The sequence below is a fragment of the Lissotriton vulgaris genome, chromosome 6 (genome assembly GCF_964263255.1).
Source record: "Lissotriton vulgaris chromosome 6, aLisVul1.2, whole genome shotgun sequence".
Lineage (NCBI taxonomy): Eukaryota > Metazoa > Chordata > Amphibia > Caudata > Salamandridae > Lissotriton > Lissotriton vulgaris.
This window is the reverse complement of record NC_141694.1, coordinates 302,051,323-302,072,139: the sequence shown is the minus strand read 5'-3', so window position 1 is coordinate 302,072,139 and position 20,817 is coordinate 302,051,323.

The window sequence follows — 20,817 nt, the reverse complement described above, 5'->3', positions numbered from 1 at the left end:
TCAGCAGGTGCAGTGGCACCGGAGTAGAGGGCCTTGCGCCCAATTATATCTCTTCACTTCCAAACCTAAGCTGGGAGTTCATTTCCCTTGATCGCATTAAGCCCAGTGGCACCTTTGCTACAGAATGAATAAAAGGCACAGACGTGAGGATGTGCACTTTAGTGCAAGCATGGATACAAGGTGAAAGAAACAACAGCCGGGTCAGGAGGTGCGCTGTGCTCAGTGAGGGTGTACATTGCAATAGCAAGAATATGCATGTGTGCAGATGCCCCTAGTCTAAGAGAGGCTGCAGTGTGGATGTCTTCTCAGGAGAAGCTTTTTACCCCATGCTGGGTTAGAGTGCATTAACATGTATAGCCAGATTTCAGGATTTCCTGCAGACCACGCATAGATACTGTGCAATAGAAAGAACATGCTTGTCTGGGGATGACTTTTATTAAGTGCTGTGTTAGTTAAAGGTAACTGTGTAAAATGCCTGGATTTGCTGTGCACACAGTTAATCAGGCACATTGTTACTTGAACACTCACTCTCAATTGAATATGGAGGATTGGCAGCCTCCAGATACTGAGTAGCTTGCATAATATTTTGTTTATCTAAAGGACTTTTAGGTTTACGCATAAATAATTTGTCATAATTGACAGAATAAGGAGTGCGCCATTGTAATTTATTCGTTTACTTCTCACACAGCACTGGATACGTGAAACGGACATACTGCCTACCTCTGAATCCAATGCAGAATCAAGGATTTAACGATAAAGAACTTGTAGTGGTTCTTTTTCTATATTCAAGGAAAGCATTAAAATAATTCCGAGTTATCCCTTAAAATTAAGATGGTCTGGTGAGTACAACAAAAAGTATCACAAACAGCTTACGGCCTTCCACTTTCTAAAGTCAGCAGCCGCCACTGAAAAAGGACAATTGATGGGCAGAATGCAGAACAAAGTCATGCATTCACCCCAGTACAGAGATCTGGGCCTAAATCCATTGATTTATTTGCCAACCATGCCATTCCAGTTTGGACCCATCATATGCAAATCAGTCTTGACCCTGCCCCCAATGGGAACAGTCCAGCCCGAACTGCCAAGCCAGGTCCTCCCTGGATTGGAACCAAGCATCCTTGGACCGGCTTCGGGCTTTCAGCCCTCATCAGCCAGGATAGATTGCCTCCAGTGGCATGGAGAGCACGGGACACACGTCCAGGCATACCCGTCCCAGTCGGGGTGACTAATGCCAAAAGAACAATTGTAGGGCATAGACGCTAATGATATAATCATATAGTGATAGCTGAGTTAATATTTAATCCAGCTTCCAATTATGTTCCATGGGTCAGCATGAGTCTAGTTATAGTGAAAATTGCTTTAGGATGCTAGTCGCTGTAAGAACGTGTTGCCTTTAAATTTCTACATGTCCTACTTTTAAATATTACGCAACCTGCCTTCTGGGCTGCAAGGCTTACAGAGGGGTAATATTTAAAAGGGAGGTTTCCACCTGTCAAAAGGTTTAATTAAAAACTGCAGCTGCCAGGCTACAGTGGTAAGCCAGGAGCCATGTTTGTTTTGTCGCACTGGTGGATGGCACACTAGTGCTGTAGTCCATCAGTAATATTTACCTTTCCATGCCATAGATGGATTTTAGGAACACCATATACTATGGCCTAATAGGAAAGTTAAATAGGCCAAAAAGGAGTTGGCCAATTCAGACATGTTTTGGAGGTCAGATCAGACGCATTCGGACCTAGCTAGCTCTGTCCCAGGCTACAGAGTAAAAAACACCAGCAGGATTATGCAGCAGAAATTATTGGTGATCACGCAAAAAGAGGCAGAGTATTGCAAAATATGTTTACTTTTTGGGAGTAGGATGAACACGAAGAACAGTATTGGAGATTATGTCTATCACTAAAGCTAACCCCATGAGTACCATTGCAGTTAGTAATAGTAACACATTAATTTAGAGTGGGCTAAGGTTATTGTTTTTACTGCTGTTAGTATTATTTCAGATAATTAAAAAATGGTCATAAAGTTTGCTGCGAATGCACAATGGATTTAGGTGCAGTCATATCCATATATTCTTGTTTTGCAAAATGTGCCATCTTTCATGCAAAAATGATTAATAAGGAGTGAAACAGGGCAGTTAGAAAGCCAATTAAAGTCTAGTTAGGTTACATTGAGTTTCCCTTACATGATATTCATCTATGGCTGTCCTATGTGAAGTCTTTAGTTAAAAGATTGATTTCGTAAATGTTTCTGTTTTAGATGCTTCCTGAATTGCATGCAGTTAGTTTGAGTTTAGGAATTGTACTACTAATTGTGCTTTGGAAGTTGAAGTCTCATTTGTGAATTTGTTGATAGGTGTTTGAATAAATAGCCCTCCTGGGATTGTAGTCGGATTTAAGGCTCTGTAAGTTTCCCGGGGCCTTGTTCCAATAGGTTTTAGTGGTGAGTCAGAGAATGTTAAGTTTTAATTCAGGGGGTCATATTTCCGCAGGTTTAACTTGAGCATGGTACTTCCATTTTGGAGTCTGTGCACCATTTCTTTGAGTATTTGTTAGGCACAAGTAGATCACAATACAGCAATATAGGTATGCCAAAGACAGGTAACCTTTTAATTCGATCTCTTAAGTTGTTCACAGCAGAGGAAATTAATTCGATGCACAGAAAGGTGAATGTTAAAACTCTTATATGAGGTGGAGACCCTCTCTAGAGCAGTTTGTTATAAGACTGAGGGGCAGATTTACAATAACTGGCACATCCCCAGGGATGCGCCAGTTATTGTGCGCAGCAGCTCCGCCACCCATGGTGCGCCGCATTTACAATGCGGCGCACCATGCGGCAAAAACGGCACAGATGCGTGACGCATCTGTGCCGTAAAGGTGGCGCATTGCTGGGGTTGCGTCGCAAGTGCGACGCAACCCCAGCAAGGCTCGGGGGTACCCTATCTGTCCAATGCTGCGTCAAGCCTTACGCCTGCTTCAAGCAGGCGCAGGGTTTTGACGCAGCATTGGCCTAAAAGTGACTGAGTGTAATCTTGTAGATTTCACTCAGCCACTTTTGCGAGGCGCACCTGCCCCGGAACGCCCACCCTACGCCGCAACGCCCACATGTTTTCGCAGGGTTTTACAACGTGACGCATCTGCCTAGATTCGTCACGTTGTAAATGGGTCGCAGGGATGCGCCACATTTACAACGCCGTTGCGTGACGCAACGGCTGCTTAAACGTGGCGCAAGTCTGACATAAATCTGCCCCTGAGTGTATTACAGGCCACCACACAGAAGCTAGGTTGGGCTCATCTTAGGTAATGGACTTAAGCTTTCTAAATAGAGTGACATGGCAAATGAATAAGGGAATATTTTAGTGCATTGGAACTACAACTATATGAATTATTGAGGACAGCTCACACCGATTATTGTTTTTTTCTCTTGTCCACTTCTGTAAAAAAAAGCGGATATATGAGAAACAGTTGATAAGATCATCACCAAGATGGTGCAAAGGGGTTAGAAATCATCATAGCAAAATACATGGAACTACGTAAATTTAAGTATGGAACGAGAACTTAGATGAGACACAGGACAGACGTATATTCTTTACGTAGAAGAGAGGGTCATACAATTAGAAATTTGGATATTAGCATTAGCCTAAAGCAAGGATATTTTTCCAAAAGACAATATGGCAGAGTCATTCAATCCTAAGAGCAAGACCAGTATTAGGTGTTAAAAACTGAAGACATGGAAATGGGTGTTAGTACAAATATAAGAAGAAAGACTGAGCTACAGACATATTTGACTCTAGAATTTTGGAGACCACTCGCAAAGCCATTTGCCCTTATAAATCAGATTTACAAGTGCAAATGCTAGATGTGTGTTTGCAAGAAATTCACAAAACATGACCTTGCAGTTAACAGTCAATATATGCTCATGTAATATAAATACAGGGTGTTGGTGTATTTACCAGGAGCAAATCCCACTCAAGATGTGTGTGTTCAAATTCTTCTCTAGCGATTTCTACTAGTGGTCAGAGTTTTACTCTTGTAAAGGGCTGGCATTTTGCAAGATGTCAAAGAAATGATCACCCACATACTTACTTGAGTGATATTGAGGGGCATGGGAAGGTGTTTATTCAAAGGGAAAGATATTTTGAAGATGGAATAAAGAAAATGGAAGAAATGTGTCATTGCAAAGATACACCGCCTTTCTACAAAGTTAGATATGCCGCATTGGGAAAATGCCAACACTAAATCAAGAAATTGCATGACATTCCCAGGAATATGCCGAAAAAGCTACAACCGGTTTAAAATTCTCAGTGTACCCCTGTAAAGTTTTATGAATTAAGCAAAGTCGTAAATCTACACCGATGTGAGGTTGTAGATCTATGGGTGTAGAGTTATAACTTTGTGACCCGGACCCTACGAATTTGCTTGGAAAAGGACAGAATATTTGTCAAGTGGGCCTTATACACTGGAGCAGCTGGTACCCTCTAGGAAAGTGGTAGGGCGAGTGAAGTGCCCACTACTTCACAAAAAAACGAAATTAAACACCCCCTTTCTCCAAAATCCCAAAGTAAACCACCCCTCCCTCCAAAAGCTCACCATCAAATACCCCCTCCCTATAAAAAGGCAAAAATAAAACACCCCCCAAAGCTTAAAAGACCACTACGCTAACATTTTAAATAAATAATACTCACAGTGGCATGTCCTCCGTCCTCCTCAGTGTTTCACTTCTGAATTTGCAGTCGAGTTCCCCTAACCAATCCATGTGCTGCTCTCATGCTGGTGACCAGCATGAGAGAAGCTCCTGGATTGGATGGAGTGGGCTGGCTGTACACTCCTTCAGGCCATGTAGGCCTGTGCTTGGTCTCCACAAGTGTCCTATTTTCCGCTGATAAATGTCAGCAGGTTTAACCTGTCAGAATTTATCAGGGGAAACCTATAATGGTGTGAAAAGTTCACACAACTCGAAATTCCGATCCTTGTGCAGATCACAAGAATTTAACAGTGAACTCATAATGGGGGCCTAGGTTGTGTGATTTAACATCATCAACTCATCATTCACATAATAAAAAGATGTTATATTTTTGAAATGTGTGAACATTGGGTTGGCCAAAATACACCATAGCATTATAGCCTGTGGAAGAGGACTATACCATGGTGAAAAGAAGGTGAAACCCAGTGAAGAAGATAAACTGGTGAATTGCAAACAAGTTGTGTACAAAATGGGGTACTGGCTTAGTGGGAGGGGAAATCCTTCTCAAACAGCAATCACAATCCTTGTCAGGGTGAAGTCACAAGCAAACCCCAAATTAAACTGCTCAACCCTGTTATTGCTTGGCAACTGCTCAACCCTGTTATTGCTTGGCACTGAGCAGTCAGGTTCCACTTAGAGGCAATATTTAAAGTATTTATCCAGCACTTCAAACAGTAATAAAATGAGAATACAATACATGAAGAATTCCAATCAGAAAAATAGAGCAAATTTCAATTAAAAAAACGAGGTAAAAAATAAATCCAATCAGTGGTGCAGAAGATATGCAATTGTTAGAACTGGCTATTTCTGGTAGGCTAAGGCTGACGCCAAAGCCAGGCAGAAACCACCATTCTAGTCAGGGCAAGGAAGTCACACGCCAAGATAACCCCTGCTCACCCCCTTGGTAGCTTGGCACAAGCAGTAAGGCTAAACTCGGAGGCAATGTGTAAAGCATTTGCGCCAGCGCACAACAGCAACAACATACTAGGCACACCACAAAAGAGACTCCACACAAGGTTATTATAAAAATAACTTTTGTATTATAAAACCACATCAGATAAAATCACACAATATACATGGTGCCAACTGGCACGGGCAATATTCACAGGGATTATGTACACACGACAGGGCCACATGGGCGCCTGTCAGAGTCAGATATAGTACTTCTAGATAAAATGTAGAATATAAAATCACTTCCAGAATAAAGAATAAATTTAACATAAAATAATAATCACAGATAACAACCAGTAACCACTGGTAACAGGAACCAGGACCTTACTAGGACCACCTGTACTAAGAAAGAAGAACCACCTAAGTATCACACAGCATTTAGGGGTCTAAGAAAGAATACATTACTCATGATGCAATAAACCTACATTCAGAGGAGTAGAAAAGACAACCACCTAAGTATCACTCAGCGTTTAGGGGTCTAGGAAAAGAACACATTACCCATGATGCAATAACTTACATTCAGAGGAGTAATAAAGAGAAACACATGATGCCTAAAGCATTCAGAGGTGTTAAGAATAAAGCACATGATGCAATAAAAATACATTCAGGGGTGCAGCGCAAGAAGACACATGATGACTAAACATTCAGAGGTGCAGCGCATGGAAAGAAAGACACATGATGCAGTAACACATTCAGAGGTGCATAATGAATCAATAGCGCAAAAACTCACATTAGCAATAACTATTAAAAAGCATAGAAATCACATTGCGCCAACCCTACATAAGCCACTACCTGTGGCAGTCCCTAGGCCAACTGGCCTTGTGGGGCAAAGATGCCCTGAGTCCAAAGTCAGGGTGCGCTGCCATGCAGCGCCAGTTTCAAAAGTGCAACATGCCTAAACATGGCAGCTGCCCACAAAGTGCTGGGCAACTGGAGAATCAACCAAAACTGCGCCAGGGCCCTCACTGGCACTAGGCGCAAACTGCGCCACACTGTTGGAGCCACACAGGCTCTGGGACAAGGCAGGGCCATGGTTGGAGCCACAGAGGCTCTAAAAACAATGTGCTCTCTGGTAGGAGGGGGCGGGCACCGACAATGTACCCGGGCGCCCCCCTCCAATTAAAATGGCCCCCCCAGGGAGCCTCTCGGGGCTCTAGAACGTTGGGGCGACCCGCTGCGAATCGGGCCGCCCTGACTTGACATTCATGGTGGAGTCCCCTACGGGGGACTCTAGCTTTACAACATGCCCCCCAGAGCCTCTCACGGGCTCTGCAACCATGGTGGGGCGACCCACTGCCATTCGGGGCCGCTCTTCCTCAGTGCCTCGACCGGCACCTAACCGCAGCCACACGGAGCCCCCCCCAGCCCTGCTGACTCACCGGGCTCTCAGGGGCGGGCTCCTCCGGGCGGCGGCTCTCCTTCACTCGCGGTGGGGGCAGGCACCGACAATGTGCCTCGTGCCCCCCCCCCCCGCTACCGCTCCTCTCGCTGCAGGGCTCCCTCCGCTCACGGGAGCCCTGCAGACCAGCCGCCATCACTCTTCCTCCTCTTCTCCCCCGGGCCCGGCGGTGATTACTCGGCAGCTTCTCTCCTCTCGGGCTGCGGGGGCGGGACTTCCGGCCGGCCGCGCTGCGATTGGCCGGCAGGCCAAGCACTTCCGGGTCACCGCGGGCAGTGCGGCGGCCCGTTTTCAGACAGGCAGGCTGGCAGGCAAAGTTTCCCGAGGAGTGGGCTCCCTCGTGGAAAATAATATATCGCGGCAAGGTCCCTGGCAGGGTAGGCACCTGCCAGAGGGCAAATTAATCAAAAATAAGCGAGGTGGTCACTCGCAGAACGGCAACTGACAAACCTCAAGCAAAATGCGTGCAACGAAATGCCCGCAAACCGGCAAAAATCACTTTCAAGCGCTAAAGCCTAAAGTACAGCGCTTCCAGGCGCTTTAGGTTATAATAAGCCTTAGCCAAAGGGTAAAGTATCCAGCAGCAAGGTCCTTCAGGAAATGCAGCTCCACCATGCTGCAAAAAGGTCCCAGAGAGTCCCAGGGGGCAAGCAAAGTCCCCCCCCCCCCTCAGCCCAGCACGGCAGAGGGGTCCTCCCAGGAGTCCAGGAAAGTCCATCAGAGGTCCAGGGGATGGGCAGGGCCCAGGGATTCCCCTGAGCCCCAGCAGCAGCATGCCCCTGGCAGATTCAAGTTAGAAACAAGAACCTTTTGGAAGGGGACACAGCCCCTTCTTATACAGTGAAAAGTCTTTGAAGCCTTTGAAGTCTCAGTGTGAGAACCAGCTGGACTGGTTTAGAGGGAAGTCCCCTTCAGTATCAGGGACAGAGGTGACAGTCGCCCAGTGGGAGGTGGAGCCAGCTTTGTAGTTAGGCAGGCACAGCCCTTCACTATCAGGTGCCATCTCCTCCCACTTCCCTGGCAGCAGATGCTGCCTTTCATCCATGGGCTGACTCAGACAACCTCCTGGGCTCTCCAGCCCCTGTCATCCTCAAACCAGACAGTCAATCCACAAGCAGGCCCAGGCACTCTGGGCCAGGCTCACCAGCCAATCACACGCTAGCACCAAGTTACACAAATATGCCAACTTCCAAAAGTAGTACTTCTAGACTAGACACAGTCATGCCGCATACATCATTTTGCAGCATTCACTCACACGAGTTCATACATACCAAACTCGCCCCTGCACTCCCCACACATCAGGAACTACCATGGGCATACATATTCCCCATTCATTCCTATGGGAGGGCAGGTCACTCACCACTCATTCACAGAGAGCTCAAGCACTTTACACTGTACCACAGTGAAAAAGTGCGCAGAGGCCTAAAATCACCAACACCAGGTTCCATAAACAGGCTAGGAAAAAGCAAAAAGTCTAGGGGTGAACCTGCCCAACGGGCCGGGTCCAACACAACCCCCTTCCAGCCAAAACGCAGGGTAGACCAATCACTCCACTGATGGGTTTCCTTGCTTTGGGCGACAAAACACGGACACGGACACAGACCCGCACGGCAGGGACACCCTCCGGTTTTACGCCACTCTGAACCTACATGGTTTCCACCAAACAATAACTCTCTGACACAACTAGGATACCCCACTGGTACTCCCTAGTCATCCACAGCCAAGACCAGGCCATAGGCCATCCAAATCACAGGTCCTAACTAATCCACAGAGTGGGGGGTAGTAACCCCTGGCACACAATAGCCATTCTCCACTCTCTCTCTCAGGGTAGCTAGAACTACCACTGATCCAACAACCTAGGGACCATACCCTCAGGCTGACCAGAGGTCACGGGCAAGAATGCCCCACCCTACCTCTACTTCTGGGTTTCCGCACCCTCACAGAGAAGCTCTCACCAGAACACAATTCTACCAGATCAGGACCTCACTCCATCACTGGTCTACCACCTGGAAAGTATTCCACTTCTGAGGTACACAGCACACAGCACAGTCCCTCTTCAAGCAGGTGGGGGGACACAGCACACAGCAAAGCCCCCTTTTCTCTACCTTAGTGAAAACAACAAACTGCAGGTGAGCCCCAGAACACACAGCAAGGGCAGCCCCCTCAGTCTCTTCAGCTGATCCACTTTGGCAGAGATTCCTCTTGACCTAGAAGTTTCCTAATCTCCCAACCTAAGATCTAAACCCTCAGGTTGCACCGGGGTCAGAAGTAAGGACACCGTCCCTCTGCACCCCCTTCCAGTTCCAGTATGTCTCAGGCTAGACAGAGCACACGCCAGCGGCGTATCAGCGACACACTCTCCTCCAGTAGTCCCTATCACAGGGTAATTCTCAGTATGACCTAGGCTAGACAGAGCACACGCCAGCGGCGTATCAGCGACACACTCTCCTTCAGTACTCCTTCCAGGTCAGGCCACAACCCCAACCCGGCTTTCCCCCCTCCTCGGGGAACGACCTCCAGAGGCCCCACAAATGGTCAAGCTCTCTAGACAGTCAAATGCTCAGCGAGCCAGGACTTCTGCACCCTCCACTAGGAGCGGTACTGCCCAACACTAGGACCGCCGGAGTTCTGGTTACAGACACTCCCCGTCCTCTAGACACAGGATGATCCTCCTCAAATAACCTATGTACAGCTTAGGCCCCTGACCTGACGCTCCCTTAGGGAACCCTCCAGGCCATGAGATAGGGTTTCAGGCCAACGTGGGACACACCGTCCCACACTCACTCCGCCTCCACTGAGACAGGGCGTGAGCCCCTACACCCCTACCATGCTACTGGGACCTAGCTGGGTTACACAGTAACCTCTTCCCCTTCACAGGATCATCAGATACACAAGCCACTCCTTTTGGAACCACTCCCTAATGCCTCTGCAAGACATCTAGCTCACCGCCAGACATCCACCTTCTTGTCCAGTTCCTCTGCAGGACCTCGTGCACACCACCAGAGGTACACCTCTCATGCAAGCTCTTTAACAAAAAGAAAACTCACACCAACTCCTCCAGTTCAGCACATCACTCATTCGCACCCCCCCCCCCCTCGGACTGGTAAGGCAGTTTCTACCACTCCTGATCACTCAACCTGACCACACGTGACACAGGTACCAAACTCTGGGAGCGGGTAATGGGACTTCACGCACACTGGACACATTTAAGCTGCCACCACTGGATCCTACCACACTGGGGAATCCAGACACACACTACACTCAGGGAACAACCACCCTGAGGTAGTGTGGCTCACTGTTTAGAGGCGGCAGACCCGAGAGCAGAGGACGGCCCGTGACCAGGGTTCGATTCCCGGCGCGGCAGGTTTCTGGACCAGGGTCAGCGGACTCGATAATTCTCTCGCCTCGGTGCCCACTCTGATCAGCGATCACACTCGGCAACTCTGGGCATTAGCTTGCCTCATCCTCACTAACGGCCCCACCAGACCGCCGGGGATGCCTGGTCTCACCCTGGAGATACCCATTAAGGGATCATCTCTCAGGGAAGCCAGGAAGGGTTTCGCAGCGGTCGAAGCGCCTTGGGACCCTCTGGGTAAGTAGTGCGCTATATAAATGCCTATACATACATACATACATATACATACATACCCTCCTGAGCTAGTCTTTTCTCCTCACACTCCCCCTCTTCCATCTACCCACACAGGGACAGGATTTGGGATTGGACACTGGACCCAGCAAGGGATTCCTAAGCTTTGGGAACCTCCCCCTCTACTGGTGTCCCGCCCTGTCAATTTCTCTCATCTGCCACTAAACATAAAGCGCAGAAACACATTTGAAAATGACACTCTTGAGGAAAAAAATCAAAAACAATAATCCCAAACATGTGACTATCTGAAAAAAAACAATTGCAGAGTTTTGTAATGTAGCCAGTTGTCGCTATGGCACTGCGCAAACACAAGTCCAAATCTGCACCGCTGACCAACAATGTTAGAACTGGCTATTTCTGGTAGGCTAAGGCTGACGCCAAAGCCAGGCAGAAACCACCATTCTAGTCAGGGCAAGGAAGTCACACGCCAAGATAACCCCTGCTCACCACCTTGGTAGCTTGGCACAAGCAGTAAGGCTAAACTCGGAGGCAATGTGTAAAGCATTTGCACCAGCGCACAACAGCAACAACATACTAGGCACACCACAAAAGAGACTCCACACAAGGTTATTATAAAAATAACTTTTGTATTATAAAACCACATCAGATAAAATCACACAATATACATGGTGCCAACTGGCACGGGCAATATTCACAGGGATTATGTACACACGACAGGGCCACATGGGCGCCTGTCAGAGTCAGATATAGTACTTCTAGATAAAATGTAGAATATAAAATCACTTCCAGAATAAAGAATAAATGTAACATAAAATAATAATCACAGATAACAACCAGTAACCACTGGTAACAGGAACCAGGACCTTACTAGGACCACCTGTACTAAGAAAGAAGAACCACCTAAGTATCACACAGCATTTAGGGGTCTAAGAAAGAATACATTACTCATGATGCAATAAACCTACATTCAGATGAGTAGAAAAGACAACCACCTAAGTATCACTCAGCGTTTAGGGGTCTAGGAAAAGAACACATTACCCATGATGCAATAACCTACATTCAGAGGAGTAATAAAGAGAAACACATGATGCCTAAAGCATTCAGAGGTGTTAAGAATAAAGCACATGATGCAATAAAAATACATTCAGGGGTGCAGCGCAAGAAGACACATGATGACTAAACATTCAGAGGTGCAGCGCATGGAAAGAAAGACACATGATGCAGTAACACATTCAGAGGTGCATAATGAATCAATGGCGCAAAAACTCACATTAGCAATAACTATTAAAAAGCATAGAAATCACATTGCGCCAACCCTACATAAGCCACTACCTGTGGCAGTCCCTAGGCCAACTGGCCTTGTGGGGCAAAGATGCCCTGAGTCCAAAGTCAGGGTGCGCTGCCATGCAGCGCCAGTTTCAAAAGTACAACATGCCTAAACGTGGCAGCTGCCCACAAAGTGCTGGGCAACTGGAGAATCAACCAAAACTGCGCCAGGGCCCTCACTGGCCCTAGGCGCAAACTGCGCCACACTGTTGGAGCCACACAGGCTCTGGGACAAGGCAGGGCCATCGTTGGAGCCACAGAGGCTCTAAAAACAATGTACTCTCTGGTAGGAGGGGGCGGGCACGACAATGTACCCCGGCGCCCCCCTCCAATTAAAATGGCCCCCCCAGGGAGCCTCTCGGAGCTCTAGAACGTTGGGGTGACCCGCTGCCAATCGGGCCGCCCTGACTTGACATTCATGGTGGAGTCCCCTACGGGGGACTCTAGCTTTACAACATGCCCCCAAGAGCCTCTCACAGGCTCTGCAACCATGGTGGGGCGACCCACTGCAATTCGGGGCCGCTCTTCCTCAGTGCCTCGACCGGCACCTAACCGCAGCCACACGGAGCCCCCCCCCAGCCCTGCTGACTCACCGGGCTCTCAGGGGCGGGCTCCTCCGGGCGGCGGCTCTCCTTCACTCGCGGTGGGGGCAGGCACCGACAATGTGCCTTGTGCTCCCACCCGCTACCGCTCCTCTCGCTGCAGGGCTCCCTCCGCTCACGGGAGCCCTGCAGACCAGCCGCCATCACTCTTCCTCCTCTTCTCCCCCGGGCCCGGCGGTGATTACTCGGCAGCTTCTCTCCTCTCGGGCTGCGGGGGCGGGACTTCCGGCCGGCCAAGCACTTCCGGGTCACCGCGGGCAGTGCGGCGGCCCGTTTTCAGACAGGCAGGCTGGCAGGCAAAGTTTCCCGAGGAGTGGGCTCCCTCGTGGAAAATAATATATCGCGGCAAGGTCCCTGGCAGGGTAGGCACCTGCCAGAGGGCAAATTAATCAAAAATAAGCGAGGTGGGCACTCGCAGAACGGCAACTGACAAACCTCAAGCAAAATGCGTGCAACGAAATGCCCGCAAACCGGCAAAAATCGCTTTCAAGCGCTAAAGCCCAAAGTACAGCGCTTCCAGGCGCTTTAGGTTATAATAAGCCTTATCCAAAGGGTAAAGTATCCAGCAGCAAGGTCCTTCAGGAAATGCAGCTTCGCCATGCTGTAAAAAGGTCCCAGAGAGTCCCAGGGGGCAAGCAAAGTCCCCCCCCTCAGCCCAGCAAGGCAGAGGGGTCCTCCCAGGAGTCCAGGAAAGTCCATCAGAGGTCCAGGGGATGGGCAGGGCCCAGGGATTCCCCTGAGCCCCAGCAGCAGCATGCCCCTGGCAGATTAAAGTTATTAACAAGAACCTTTTGGAAGGGGACACAGCCCCTTCTTATACAGTGAAAAGTCTTTGAAGCCTTTGAAGTCTCAGTGTGAGAACCAGCTGGACTGGTTTAGAGGGAAGTCCCCTTCAGTATCAGGGACAGAGGTGACAGTCGCCCAGTGGGAGGTGGAGCCAGCTTTGTAGTTAGGCAGGCACAGCCCTTCACTATCAGGCGCCATCTCCTCCCACTTCCCTGGCAGCAGATGCTGCCTTTCATCCATGGGCTGACTCAGACAACCTCCTGGGCTCTCCAGCCCCTGTCATCCTCAAACCAGACAGTCAATCCACAAGCAGGCCCGGGCACTCTGGGCCAGGCTCACCAGCCAATCACACGCTAGCACCAATTTACACAAATATGCCAACTTCCAAAAGTAGTACTTCTAGACTAGACACAGTCATGCCGCATACATCATTTTGCAGCATTCACTCTCACGAGTTCATACATACCAAACTCGCCCCTGCACTCCCCACACATCAGGAACTACCATGGGCATACATATTCCCCATTCATTCCTATGGGAGGGCAGGTCACTCACCACTCATTCACAGAGAGCTCAAGCACTTTACACTGTACCACAGCGAAAAAGTGCGCAGAGGCCTAAAATCACCAACACCAGGTTCCATAAACAGGCTAGGAAAAAGCAAAAAGTCTAGGGGTGAAGCTGCCCAACGGGCCGGGTCCAACACAACCCCCTTCCAGCCAAAACGCAGGGTAGACCAATCACTCCACTGATGGGTTTCCTTGCTTTGGGCGACAAAACACGGACACGGACACAGACCCGCACGGCAGGGACACCCTCCGGTTTTACGCCACTCTGAACCTACATGGTTTCCACCAAACAATAACTCTCTGACACAACTAGGATACCCCACTGGTACTCCCTAGTCATCCACAGCCAAGACCAGGCCATAGGCCATCCAAATCACAGGTCCTAACTAATCGACAGAGTGGGGGGTAGTAACCCCTGGCACACAATAGCCATTCTCCACTCTCTCTCTCAGGGTAGCTAGAACTACCTCTGATCCAACAACCTAGGGACCATACCCTCAGGCTGACCAGAGGTCACGGGCAAGAATGCCCCACCCTACCTCTACTTCTGGGTTTCCGCACCCTCACAGAGAAGCTCTCACCAGAACACAATTCTACCAGATCAGGACCTCACTCCATCACTGGTCTACCACCTGGAAACTATTCCACTTCTGAGGTACACAGCACACAGCACAGTCCCTCTTCAAGCAGGTGGGGGGACACAGCACACAGCAAAGCCCCCTTTTCTCTACTTTAGTGAAAACAACAAACTGCAGGTGAGCCCCAGAACACACAGCAAGGGCAGCCCCCTCAGTCTCTTCAGCTGATCCACTTTGGCAGAGATTCCTCTTGACCTAGAAGTTTCCTAATCTCCCAACCTAAGATCTAAACCCTCAGGTTGCACCGGGGTCAGAAGTAAGGACACCGTCCCTCTGCACCCCCTTCCAGTTGCAGTATGTCTCAGGCTAGACAGAGCACACGCCAGCGGCGTATCAGCGACACACTCTCCTCCAGTAGTCCCTATCACAGGGTAATTCTCAGTATGTCTTAGGCTAGACAGAGCACACGCCAGCGGCGTATCAGCGACACACTCTCCTTCAGTACTCCTTCCAGGTCAGGCCACAACCCCAACCCGGCTTTCCCCCCTCCTCGGGGAACGACCTCCAGAGGCCCCACAAATGGTCAAGCACTCTAGACGGTCAAATGCTCAGCGAGCCAGGACTTCTGCACCCTCCACTAGGAGCGGTACTGCCCAACACTAGGACCGCCGGAGTTCTGGTTACAGACACTCCCCGTCCTCTAGACACAGGAAGATCCTCCTCAAATAACCTATGTACAGCTTAGGCCCCTGACCTGACGCTTCCTTATGGAACCCTCCAGGCCATGGGATAGGGTTTCAGGCCAACGTGGGACACACCGTCCCACACTCACTCCGCCTCCACTGAGACAGGGCGTGAGCCCCTACACCCCTACCATGCTACTGGGACCTAGCTGGGTTACACAGTAACCTCTTCCCCTTCACAGGATCATCAGATACACAAGCCGCTCCTTTTGGAACCACTCCCTAATGCCTCTGCAAGACATCTAGCACACCGCCAGACATCCACCTTCTTGTCCAGTTCCTCTGCAGGACCTCTTGCACACCACCAGAGGTACACCTCTCATGCAAGCTCTTTAACAAAAAGAAAACTCACACCAACTCCTCCAGTTCAGCACATCACTCATTCGCACACCCCCCCCCTCGGACTGGTAAGGCAGTTTCTACCACCCCTGATCACTCAACCTGACCACACGTGACACAGGTACCAAACTCTGGGAGCGGGTAATGGGACTTCACGCACACTGGACACATTTAAGCTGCCACCACTGGATCCTACCACACTGGGGAATCCAGACACACACTACACTCAGGGAACAACCACCCTGAGGTAGTGTGGCTCACTGTTTAGAGGCGGCAGACCCGAGAGCAGAGGACGGCCCGGGACCAGGGTTCGATTCCCGGCGCGGCAGGTTTCTGGACCAGGGTCAGCGGACTCGATAATTCTCTCGCCTCGGTGCCCACTCTGATCAGCGATCACACTCGGCAACTCTGGGCATTAGCTTGCCTCATCCTCACTAACGGCCCCACCAGACCGCCGGGGATGCCTGGTCTCACCCTGGAGATACCCATTAAGGGATCATCTCTCAGGGAAGCCAGGAAGGGTTTCGCAGCGGTCGAAGCGCCTTGGGACCCTCTGGGTAAGTAGTGCGCTATATAAATGCCTATACATACATACATACATATACATACATACCCTCCTGAGCTAGTCTTTTCTCCTCACACTCCCCCTCTTCCATCTACCCACACAGGGACAGGATTTGTGATTGGACACTGGACCCAGCAAGGGATTCCTAAGCTTTGGGAACCTCCCCCTCTACTGGTGTCCCGCCCTGTCAATTTCTCTCATCTGCCACTAAACATAAAGCGCAGAAACACATTTGAAAATGACACTCTTGAGGAAAAAAATCAAAAACAATAATCCCAAACATGTGACTATCTGAAAAAAAACAATTGCAGAGTTTTGTAATGTAGCCAGTTGTCGCTATGGCACTGCGCAAACACAAGTCCAAATCCGCACCGCTGACCAACAATGTTAGAACTGGCTATTTCTGGTAGGCTAAGGCTGACGCCAAAGCTAGGCAGAAACCACCATTCTAGTCAGGGCAAGGAAGTCACACACCAAGATAACCCCTGCTCACCACCTTGGTAGCTTGGCACAAGCAGTAAGGCTAAACTCGGAGGCAATGTGTAAAGCATTTGCGCCAGCCCACAACAGCAACAACATACTAGGCACACCACAAAAGAGACTCCACACAAGGTTATTATAAAAATAACTTTTGTATTATAAAACCACATCAGATAAAATCACACAATATACATGGTGCCAACTGGCACGGGCAATATTCACAGGGATTATGTACACACGACAGGGCCACATGGGCGCCTGTCAGAGTCAGATATAGTACTTCTAGATAAAATGTAGAATATAAAATCACTTCCAGAATAAAGAATAAATGTAACATAAAATAATAATCACAGATAACAACCAGTAACCACTGGTAACAGGAACCAGGACCTTACTAGGACCACCTGTACTAAGAAAGAAGAACCACCTAAGTATCACACAGCATTTAGGGGTCTAAGAAAGAATACATTACTCATGATGCAATAAACCTACATTCAGATGAGTAGAAAAGACAACCACCTAAGTATCACTCAGCGTTTAGGGGTCTAGGAAAAGAACACATTACCCATGATGCAATAACCTACATTCAGAGGAGTAATAAAGAGAAACACATGATGCCTAAAGCATTCAGAGGTGTTAAGAATAAAGCACATGATGCAATAAAAATACATTCAGGGGTGCAGCGCAAGAAGACACATGATGACGAAACATTCAGAGGTGCAGCGCATGGAAAGAAAGACACATGATGCAGTAACACATTCAGAGGTGCATAATGAATCAATAGCGCAAAAACTCACATTAGAAATAACTATTAAAAAGCATAGATATCACATTGCGCCAATCCTACATAAGCCACTACCTGTGGCAGTCCCTAGGCCAACTGGCCTTGTGGGGCAAAGATGCCCTGAGTCCAAAGTCAGGGTGCGCTGCCAAGCAGTGCCAGTTTCTAAAGTACAACATGCCTAAACGTAGCAGCTGCCCACAAAGTGCTGGGCAACTGGAGAATCAACCAAAACTGCGCCAGGGCCCTCACTGGCCCTAGGCGCAAACTGCGCCACACTGTTGGAGCCACACAGGCTCTGGGACAAGGCAGGCCCATCGTTGGAGCCACAGAGGCTCTAAAAACAATGTGCTCTCTGGTAGGAGGGGGCGGGCACCGACAATGTACCCTGGCGCCCCCCTCCAATTAAAATGGCCCCCCCAGGGAGCCTCTCGGGGCTCTAGAACGTTGGGGCGACCCGCTGCCAATCGGGGCCGCCCTAACTTGACATTCACGGTGGAGTCCCCTACGGGGGACTCTAGCTTTACAACATGCCCCCCAGAGCCTCTCACGGGCTCTGCAACCATGGTGGGGCGACCCACTGCCATTCCGGGCCACCCTTCCTCAGTGCCTCGACCGGCACCTAACCGCAGCCACACGGAGCCCCCCCAGCCCTGCTGACTCACCGGGCTCTCAGGGGCGGGCTCGTCCGGGCGGCGGCTCTCCTTCACTCGCGGTGGGGGCAGGCACCGACAATGTGCCTCGTGCCCCCCCCCCCGCTACCGCTCCTCTCGCTGCAGGGCTCCCTCCGCTCACGGGAGCCCTGCAGACCAGCCGCCATCACTCTTCCTCCTCTTCTCCCCGGGCCCGGTGGTGATTACTCGGCAGCTTCTCTCCTCTCGGGCTGCGGGGGCGGGACTTCCGGCCGGCCGCGCTGTGATTGGCTGGCCGGCCAAGCACTTCCGGGTCACCGCGGGCAGCGCGGCGGCCCGTTTTCAGACAGGCAGGCTGGCAGGCAAAGTTTCCCGAGGAGTGGGCTACCTCGTGGAAAATAATATATCGCGGCAAGGTCCCTGGCAGGGTAGGCACCTGCCAGGGGGCAAATTAATCAAAAATAAGCGAGGTGGGCACTCGCAGAACGGCAACTGACAAACCTCACGCAAAATGCGTGCAACGAAATGCCCGCAAACCGGCAAAAATCGCTTTCAAGCGCTAAAGCCCAAAGTACAGCGCTTCCAGGCGCTTTAGGCTATAATAAGCCTTAGCCAAAGGGTAAAGTATCCAGCAGCAAGGTCCTTCAGGAAATGCAGCTCCGCCATGCTGCAAAAAGGTCCCAGAGAGTCCCAGGGGGCAAGCAAATTCCCCCCCCTCAGCCCAGCAAGGCAGAGGGGTCCTCCCAGGAGTCCAGGAAAGTCCATCAGAGGTCCAGGGGATGGGCAGGGCCCAGGGATTCCCCTGAGCCCCAGCAGCAGCATGCCCCTGGCAGATTCAAGTTAGAAACAAGAACCTTTTGGAAGGGGACACAGCCCCTTCTTATACAGTGAAAAGTCTTTGAAGCCTTTGAAGTCTCAGTGTGAGAACCAGCTGGACTGGTTTAGAGGGAAGTCCCCTGCAGTATCAGGGACAGAGGTGACAGTCGCCCAGCAGGAGGTGGAGCCAGCTTTGTAGTTAGGCAGGCACAGCCCTTCACTATCAGGTGCCAACTCCTTCCACTTCCCTGGCAGCAGATGCTGCCTTTCATCCATGGGCTGACTCAGACAACCTCCTGGGCTCTCCAGCCCCTGTCATCCTCAAACCAGACAGTCAATCCAAAAGCAGGCCCAGGCACTCTGGGCCAGGCTCACCAGCCAATCACACGCTAGCACCAACTTACACAAATATGCCAACTTCCAAAAGTAGTACTTCTAGACTAGACACAGTCATGCCGCATACATCATTTTGCAGCATTCACTCTCACGAGTTCATACATACCAAACTCGCCCCTGCACTCCTCACACATCAGGAACTACCATGGGCATACATATTCCCCATTCATTCCTATGGGAGGGCAGGTCACTCACCACTCATTCACAGAGAGCTCAAGCACTTTACACTGTACCACAGTGAAAAAGTGCGCAGAGGCCTAAAATCACCAACACCAAGTTCCATAAACAGGCTAGGAAAAAGCAAAAAGTCTAGGGGTGAACCTGCCCAACGGGCCGGGTCCAACAGCAATGTTAAAGATTTTATTGAATGTAGTGTCAAAAACCACAAAGCGCCAACTGTCGGTATCTGGCTGCTCTAGAGCAGGACATGGTGTTAAGTTCAGGCCAACCACGATAGAGCGTGGGTCGGCTGCAGGGACCCACTTAGGTCCATTGAATACAGAACCTTAATCCGGGTGGTGAAGAGACGCAGAGTCCTGCATAGAGAATGCGCCACGCAACAGAAGTTATACAGGGTCTAGGCGAGGAGATGCGTCACGCCGCGGCGATTCCAACAAGATGAAATGGGCAACACAATGTGCCTGTGTGGAGCTGCATTGTGGAGCTGCATTGCGCAGCTGCGCTTTCGGGGTTGTATGTTTGGGATGTGATGTCCTTGCAGGAAGATGTGTTGTGCAGCAGTAGTTCCAATGAGCTGCGGTGGGTATTATAGAGTCCTCATATCTGAAAAGTACATGCAGCAGCGGAAATGCGTTGGTTCCTAGGGTTAGGGCATAGATAGCACCACTCGGCAGGGCAGGACTCACAGTTGGCAGAGTCCAGGTGCAGGTTACAAGAGACTAGCCCTTGGAGTCCTGAGTCCTGAGTACAAGTTGCAGATCCATTCATTCTCGCGCAGGCAGGAGGGCATCAGGACAGCAATCTAGCAGGGCAGCAGCCCAACAGGTCAGAGGTCCAGCAGAGTGGCTGTCCTTACTGCGGCACAGCAGTCCTTCTCCCTTGCTGTCTTCCACAGGTCCAAATGTGTAGTGAAGTGTTGGTGTCTGAGGTTCAATATTTATACCTGGTGCCTTCCTTAAAGTAGGAGAAGCTTCTGGAGAATTCCATTTGCTTAGGTTGCCTGTCTCCTCTACCCTGACTCCAGACTAACTTCAGGGGTGTACTGTCCTTTGTGTGAAAGCAGGACACAGTCTATAGAGGAGTAAGTGGCGCTGTGCACAGCTCTGCCCCTCATTCTACCAGTGATGGCCCATCCAGGCACAACTAAGCTCTCTATTGTGTGCAGCTGTCTGGGGGGAATACACAAACCCCAGCTGCCAACTACGCCCAGTCATGTGACCCAGGAGCATGCTGCAGTCTCTAAATGGCTAAGGCAGGAACATCCCAACATTTTAAAAGTGTCATTTTCAAAATTGTATTTAAAAATCCTGGTCTTAAACAGGGCAAACAA